This window comes from Microtus ochrogaster, unplaced genomic scaffold (assembly GCF_000317375.1).
Source record: "Microtus ochrogaster isolate Prairie Vole_2 unplaced genomic scaffold, MicOch1.0 UNK164, whole genome shotgun sequence".
NCBI classification, from domain to species: domain Eukaryota; kingdom Metazoa; phylum Chordata; class Mammalia; order Rodentia; family Cricetidae; genus Microtus; species Microtus ochrogaster.
Window position 1 is genome coordinate 125,254 of NW_004949262.1, and position 9,215 is coordinate 134,468.

At 40.3% G+C, this 9,215-nt stretch overlaps 1 pseudogene; it reads left to right on the forward strand.

The window, feature by feature from the left end:
- The first annotated feature begins 5,186 nt into the window (after positions 1–5,186).
- On the forward strand, positions 5,187–6,517 carry LOC102001997 (annotated as a pseudogene).
- The last annotated feature ends 2,698 nt before the right edge of the window (positions 6,518–9,215 follow it).

Sequence of the window (9,215 nt, forward strand, 5' to 3'; positions counted from 1 at the left end):
GATGGGGGGAACTTGGGGAAAACGGATGATTGGGATGTAGGAAGATTGGATAGGGGAGCACGGAAGCACAATTTTAGTTAAGGGTTGGCAAGAGACTTGAACCTAGAGTGGCTCCCAGGAGCCCAAGGCAATGTCCCCAGTTAGTTCCTTGGGCAGATGAGCATAGGGAACCTGAAATGACCCTATCCTATAGCAATACTGACGAAAAACTTGCGTATCACCATAGAACCTTCATCTGGTGATGGATGGAGATAGAGACAGAGACCCACACTAGAGCACTGGACTGAGCTTCCAAGGTCCCAATGAGGAGCAGAAGGAGGAAGAACATGAGCAAAGAAGTCGGGACCATGAGGGGTGCACCCAACCACTGAGACAGTGGTGCTGATCTATTGGGAGCTCACCAAGGCCAGCTGGACTGTGACTGAAAAAGCATGGGATAAAACCGGACTCTGAACATGGCCAACAATGAGGGCTGATGAGAAGCCAAGGACAATGGTGTGGGGTTTTGTTCCTACTTAATGTGCTGGCTTTGTGGGAGCCTAGCCAGTTTGGATGTTCACCTTCCTAGATATGGAAGGAGGGGGGAGGACCTAGGACTTACCACAGGGCAGGGAACCCTGACTGCTCTTTGGACTGTAGAGGGAGGGGGAGAGGAGTGTGGGGAGGGGGAGAAGGGTGGGAGGAGGGGAAGAAGGGTGGGAGGAGGGGGAGAAGGGTGGGAGGTGGGGGAGGAAAATGGGAGGCTGGGAGGAGGCGGAAACTTGTTTTTTTTTCCTTTTCTCAATAAAAAAAGAATTAAAAAAAAAGAAAGTATCACTTAGCCATTAGAGAAATGCAAGTCAAAACAACGCTGAGATTCCATCTTACACTTCTAAGAATGGCGAAGATCAGAAACAATGATGACAACTTATGCTGGAGAGGTTGTGGGATAAAGGGAACACGCCCGCATTGCTGGTGGGTGTGCAAACTGGTACAGCCCCTTTGGATATCAGTATGGTGATTTCTCAGAAAATTAGGAAACAACCTTCCTCAAGACCCAGCAATATCACTTTTGCTTATATACCCAAAGGATGCTCAATCATACCACAAAGACATGTGTTCAACTATGTTCAAATAGTAGTTCAAAGCAGCATTTTTTGTCATAGCCAGAAGCTGGAAACAACTTAAATGCCCCTTGACCAAAGAATGAATAAAGAAAATGTGGTACATTTACACAATGGAGTACTACACAGCAGAAAAACATAATGATATCTTGGAATTTGCAGACAAATGGATGGAGCTAAACACATCATATTGAGTGAGGTAACCCAGACACAGAAAGACAATTATCACATATACTCACTCATAAGTCGTTTTTAAACATAAAACAAAGAAAACCAGCCTACAAATCACAATCCCAGCTAACCTAGACCACAATGAGTACCATAAGCGAGACATACATGAATCTAATCTACATGGGAAGTAGAAAAAGACAAGATCTCCTGAGTAAATTGGGAGCATGGGGGCCATGGGAGAGAGTTGAAAGGGAGGGGAGAGGAAGGGAAGGGAGAAGAGAAAAATGTATAGCTCAATAAAATCAATAAAAATAATAAACAAATCGAAAAAAGTATTCAATTAATACAATCTAAGTGATAATAGTTTTAACCAGAAACTCACCATTGCTAAATTATAAGCCTTTTATATTATGTATGTCAGATGTGATATTTTACAGAAATTTGAATTATGGGCAATTAACTTTGAGTTCTTAGTGGTTCTGCATGATTTCATTGTCCAGTTTGTCCATCTCAATGGCTGACAGTAATATTTCTACATAAATATCTATTGTTTTTATAGAGTCATTTTAAATTAACCTGAAACATACTTGATGTCCATTCATGTATGCAACACAGCGCATGCTGTCCCTAAAATGTATTTGCTTACATTGAAAAGTGGTTGTCTGTGAACTTCCCATATATATTGTACAAGTAGGAGCTGAATCATAATCTCATACACAGATATGCATGTCTTTAAGTACCATATTTATATAGGAAAAACTGAAAAGTGAGAATAATAAATTGACATTTAAAGGACCTATAAACTACTTAGGAAATAGTAACCATGGGAAGAAGAATTTAGCTGAAGGAGTGCTCACAGTTGTCTTATTAGGAAAAACACAGTTCTGCCAAGCAAACAGGAAAACCTTGAGTAACAGCTCCTGGTTAAAGAAGTTCTGGTCTGTCGCCAGAGAACAATGACAACAGTATGCATTGAAAATCTCCCCATTTGTTCAAACTATGAAATTTGGAATTTCTGTATGTAAAACATGGTTAATTACTCAAAATATAAGTTGGGGCTATGAAACTATACAAGCAAACAGAAATTTCTGATGCTGGCTGGTTCCCTTTGTCCATAAACCAGAACCAGTTATGCACTCTTACTAAAAGAATTTTCCCTTGTTAATATCTAAGTAGTTGAGTGGTTTCTAACTGAAGTGGCTCTTTCATTCTGTCACAAAATTGCTTCAATAAACCAAAAGCTTATCTGTCTTCCTTTCGTCATACCAGTAGCTAATTAGTTAACTTGTAAAAATATTCTAACTTCCAGACTTCCAATAATAGATGTCTGTGTCTTTTAATACTCCTCAGTTAATTGTTCCAATAAAATAAGCCAATATCACCTGGATCCTATTACCCCTTTTTGTCCTACTTATGAAACTATAGGATTTATGATATTATCACATATAATAATATCACATATAATAAATATCATCCAGCTTACATGATGATATCCACATTTTTTCATAAAAGACATCCCTTAAGATATGTCATCAAAAATGGTGAACTATACCTCGGTAAAATTCTTCCAAATTGATGCAATATGGGATACACCCACACATAGAATATATTTCTATTTGGCTCCAATTGTGAAGACAGTGGCCTTGCTTGGGAACCAGTGAATTGGGAGAATATTTTTGAGTTTTTCCATAGTTACAAACTCATACATACCACAGGACAAAGCCCATTTTTGTTTGGGAAATGATAAAATTTTCATTGTATTTATTTGTCCAAATTAAAAATCCTATGAATATAGAAGAGTTTATTGGGAAATATTTCCAAAGGACACTGGACCATAGAATTATATGAATCTCTAAAGTGGATCTTCATGTAATACACGAAGTTGTCCTTCTATTTTTTTATGCCTGTACAATCTTTTATCTTCTGGTGAGAATACATGCAACAATATTTGGATAACCCAATAGTTCAGCTATTAAATACCATTAGGTGGCCCAACAAATTCATGAAACAGCATCAAGCACCAATAAATTTTATCTTGGATCAATTTTTGTTACTTTCCTGAACTGAAAGAAAATGTAAGGGAAAACTAATATATGGAAGTCAGTGTTTTGAGAAGAGACAGGGTGTTTTAATGTTTAAAATGTGTATTGTTCATTTCTTATCTGTGGAAGTGACTCTGTATGACCTATGAAACTATAAACATGAAAGTTAGAAGTAGTAAATTATATCAATATAAAAAATATTTAGATAAGGATTAATGGTCATAGGAAAATACTAAATCTTGATCATATGATAGTTAATGTGCTTCAGAATTACCAATAACATGTTCTAATTCACATAAATAAATAGAAAAAATAATTTAAGAGAAATTAATCATTCTTTGATTCTGAAGAATTTAGTTTGGTTTGGTTGGTTTTACTTCTTTATCTGATTATTTTTATGTTTCAAATTATAATATAGTAATATTTCTTCCTTCCATTTCACTTCTTCAAACCCCCTACATAACTCAACAAGTAGTATACTTCAACTTCATAGCTTCTATCTCCATTCATTGTTATTTCATGCATGTATGTTTATTTTCATGATTATTAATCATATAGTTTTAAGAAGATATCCAAAGTTCTTAATAGCATGTATATTTTTAATCTTCTATCTTCTTAAACTACAGATGGTATAGGGACCTGACCTTATTTCCTTATTGAAAACTTAGTAGCTGAGTCTTACAATAATGGAGAATGCTGACAGCAGCAAAAGTATTCAGAAATATAAAAAACAGTCTTTATAGGTCTGTAAACCCAGCACTACAGACAGTGAGGTCCAATACAGATCAAGGAATTAGGAAAGTCTGAGTGGAGTTACTCTTTTAATACAATCTCTATGAAATTTTGAGACTGTTCCAATTGCACCTCAGATGGACTACCCACAGTTCACACAGCAGAAATGAACATTCCATTACAAAAGATCTGGAAACAATGAGGGGAAAAAGACATGGGCCTTATTCTTTAGTATAAAGAAATTAGCATTTCATAAAGCCTTGTGAAATGGCTGTTTACTGAAAATATCATTTTGTCTTTTAATCAGGCAATGTAACTCACACAAGATTTCACTCCCTTCTACCTGGCCATCCAGTGCATGTTACACAGAAATATGGTCTTTGCCTTTCACTTTCCAGAAAATCATAATTATGCAAATGCTTATAATTTTGGAATTTGGAAAAACTGTTAAGATACCATAAGTTACATAAAATACAGAGCTCAGATCTTCAAACCATGGAAGTCCTTAGTAGTCACACACATAAAATATAGTTTCAAAAGTATAGTTTCTGTATCACCATCACCAGCAGCACCACATACTTTAGATTGCTTATGAAACAATGTAGTACAGCATCTTTTCTGCTCTTTTTCGTCAGAGGAGTATGGAGAAGTAACACATAGTTCAACAAGAATTTGAGGACTGCCATTTCAATTGAGAACATAAAATCTCATTAGAGAGGCTCAAAAATTTTATTATGGTTATTATACTATCATGCGAGCCAAATTGTCTTAGTTCATATGATTAGGAAGAAATAATAATTCTGCAATCTCTTTTTCACCCTCAGTTCCCTCGGAACTTACATGACTAAATTCTGAGTCTGTGTGACCATGATGAAGGGCTGTGGATATGACAAACCTCTCTTTCTGGCTGGCTGGTGAAGGCTCAAGCTCACTCTTGAATCCTGAAGAGAATATAATAGCAAGAGCTTCCTGATTCAGAACACTCTAAGAAGAGTAAAGGGGGTTATGTAGTCCTGGATTACAGAGATCAAGCTGATGACCTGGAGGGACCAGCTAGCCAATTACTTTTGCATAACCTTAGAAACTCAATGCACATAGCAGGTGATTACTCACACTGGTCCACAATATTGCAATCTCTATGGAATTCCTGAAACTAAAGAAGGAAACAGGAGAGATGATGAATGCTCTCAAGAGGTTAGCTCTGAGGGTTTTTTTTTTTTGAAATTTTTGGAAATTTTTAATTTCCAGTTTAACTCAATTTAGGATCTCTTTAGCAATTCTTTTTTGTTACTATTGAATTCTATTAACACTGTCTGCAAAAACATGTGCTACTAGAGAAGGGGTCTCAAAGACTGTTGAGCACATCAATAAAAATTGTACCTGCTCTGGCTAGCAAGAAGCTGAATGTTGCAAAACAAGAGAAGATAGACAAACTGATAATTGAGATGAATGGCACTGAAAATAAAAGCAAAATTTGGTGCAAATGCCACACTAGAAGTGTCTATGGCTGGCTGAAGAGCTAAGGTCATGGGAAAGGGGGTGTCCTTATACCTTCACATCACTGACTTGGCTGGCAAACCTGAAGTCATCCTGCAGGTCCCAGTTCTCAATGTGATTTATGGTTGTTCACATGCTGGCAACATGCTGGCCATGCAAGAGATCAGAATTCTGACTCTGAAGGCATCCAGTTTCCCAGAAACCATGGTCACTGGAGCAGTGGTTTACCACAGCCTAAAGAATGTCATCAAGAAGAAATATGGAAGGATAATGCCTTCCATTCACTAGGAAAGGTTTTTCACTTAATATCCTGGAGAACATAGAAGCCTCGGATCTGCAGAAGTTAACAAATGAGAATGCCAACTATACTGGCCAGAGGGTCATTCACATGAACATGGCTGCCCTCTGAGTTCTTAAGGTCCAGCAAGTAAGACCTAGATGTCAAGTCTCCTGATGACTACAGCTGGTACATCATGCCCCACCAGAGGGATGACTTGAATAAGTCCTTCATCCAGAGTAGTGCTGTCCATTGAAGATCCCTTTGACCAGGACAACTGGTAAGCTCAGCAGAAGTGCACACCTAGTGCAGACATCCAGGTGGTCGGTGGTGATCTCATGCCAGCATACCCTAAGAGAATTGCCAAAGATGTAAAACAGAAGTTCTGAAACTGTTTCCTGCTCACGTGAACCAGATCAGTCTCTGGGACAATCTCTGCAGGAATATAATTAACCCAGAAAATTTGTCAGGGTGTCATAGAATCCCATCACTCTGGGTACACTGAGGATACTTTTATCCCTGATCTGGTGGTGAGGTTTAGCATGGGGCAGATGAAGACTAGTGCCACTTGCCAATCTGAGAACCCAACAAAATACAATCATATCCTTAGTATCAAGGGACAGAGGCAAATCCTTCAGGAATATTCTGGCCTACTGAGCATGGACTGGAGATCCCTGGAGCCACTAGATGCTTAAATCTTGTTCCTGATATCAGGGAGATTGCTCAAGGCCTTTCTGTGCTTGCCCCTCCCATGATACATCTTCCTCAGATATTTGAAGACACACCTTACCACCAGTAGCCCTGCTGGAAACCCCAGCTTTGTAATCATATGAATGGTGCCAATCATTGTTTCTTGCACCTCACTTCCCATCTAGTGTCTAGAGCCCCTGTAACTCTATGATGGCCACAGAAAAGTCCCTCCATTGGGCCTACATGCAAAATAAAAACCTCAGTGACCTCAAATAAAATAGGACACACAGATTGCAACTACACAGAGTGGACCAAGAGAGATGAGTGTTCAGCCATTCAGCTGGATACCCCAGTCTCTAGGCCCTAAGTACCTGGGCAAAACCTCCAGGCCCCTTCCTCACCTACCTCAGATTTACTGGTCAGTCAGAAGGCAATCCTCCCTCAGGTAGGCTTCTTCAATACACCCCCATCAACTGGACCCTATAAGCTACAAGTCCCACTCTGTTCCCAAGTTTTCAAACCCTACCCATCCCCTGAAGCCTCAGAGGATCTACAATATGCAGATTGCAACTGCACAGAGTGGATCAAGAGGTGAGTGATCAGTCACCTAGATGGATAACCCAGTGCTGTAGGAGCTCCTTCAGCCAGGAGCCTTTAAGATACCAGCCCACTTGGGCATGGCCTGTTATACTATAAATGCCGATATACAGAATGTGCTTGCTCTCTCTTCTGGCTGCTGGATTTAGTTCCTGTTTCCCTTCCATGCAGAGGACTGCTGCTGTAGGAGCTGTGGATTGCATTCCTGCCGCCCCAGCTCCTGGTTGCCTGGCTAGCTTATGCCCCGAAATAACAACACACAAACTGTATTCATTTAAACACTGCTTGGCAATTTCTATTAATGTGTGTAGCACCCCAAGGTGCGCTTACCAGGAAGATTCTAGCCTACATCCATCCTGGGTTGGAGTTTCGTCTCATCTGCCCAGGAGAGGGGAGCATGGCCTCTGAGCTCACTTCCTCTTCCTCCCAGCATTCTGTTCTGTTTACTCCTCCCACCTATATTTTAACCTATGAGCGCCAAGCAGTTTCTTTATTTTTTAACCAATGACCTTTCTCCATCATTCTGCTATCTGTGTGTCTACCTTAAATAAATAACCCTTTATTACATTCAATTCTGAGTTAGTGTGGGATTATTTTTTAAATTCTATCATCATCTGGTGCCCAACTTGAATCCCAAGTCCACACCTACTGGGTGGATGGCTCAGAAGGTCACCCACCCCTGCTAGCCTGGCTTGATTTCCCCTACTAAGCAGCATTTTTTGTGGGGGGAAAAAACCACCAAAGCACAGCTAAGCATGGTGACTTGGAAATTTCCTAGGCTTGCACACACTATCCCCTCCCACTGCTTTCCCTGATGCACAGCAACTTATGTGGTACTTGCAGTTTCCAGTTTGTGTTCCTTGCTCTGGGTTCTTTGATCCAAAGTAAACTCTCTCCATGGACATGTAAGCAAAGAGCAAAGCATGTTTGTCAGTATTAACTAGGCACCAATGTGTGGAGACAAAGTAAACTCTCTCCATGGACATGTAAGCAAAGAGCAAAGCATGTTTGTCAGTATTAACCAGGCACCAATGTGTGGAGACAAAGTAAACTCTCTCCATGGACATGTAAGCAAAGAGCAAAGCATGTTTGTCAGTATTAACCAGGCACCAATGTGTGGAGACAAAGTAAACTCTCTCCATGGACATGTAAGCAAAGAGCAAAGCATGTTTGTCAGTATTAACCAGGCACCAATGTGTGGAACCAAAGCAGTGCAGGATTGTTCATGTCAGTGATAATCAGGTCTCACTGCCATGTGGCTGCAACCATGACACCTGATGGGCAATAAAGATTATTACACCTACAAAAATTAACAGAACTCCCATAAAAATGTGAAGATTTGATTAATAAATAAATCAATAAATTTAAAGTATATATAATTGCAAACAATATTACCATCCAGGAATTTAATAACCTTTTGCTGACACTATGGGTGGTATTCTGCAAGGCTTATAATGGTTTTTCTAATACATCCATTTATTGGATATTTGTTTTCTTTTTCATATTATATCCTTAAGAATATAGTTTGATAACAGAGCCAAAAATCACTTTTAGAAATGATACTGTCGGGCGGAACGCGGTCGGAGCACCGGGCGGCGGAACGCGGTCGGAGCACAGGTCGGCGGAACGCGGCTGGAGCACGCATACCACGGCCGGCAGGGACCAGCTGGGACAGGCTGGGACCAGAGCGACAGCAGAGGACACAGGCTGCTGGCAGCGGGAACCGTCCCAGCAGCAGAAGCAGGCTGCAGGGACCACGCGCAACACCGAGATCAGATCGATCGCCCCACTACAATTAAATCAAAGAGGTAGGCCTTTTGTTCGCAAGGTCACTGGCAAACGGGGAGCTTGGTCTTGATCCTGAAGACCTTCGGAGGGGTGAGAGGGTTCTTGGCCTGAGGCAGGAACCAGGAAACAGAGCGAGGGCATTTGGTAAGCGGAACCCTTGGTCAGCAGGGAAACCTGATCAGGTTTTAAAAGACCCATTAGATACGATCAATAGGAAGAGATGGGCAGGCGCCAAGGCAAGAATTCACCCAACAACCTGAAAAACAACATGAAAACACCAGAACCCAATGATCTTACAACAGAAGTATTTGAACACCC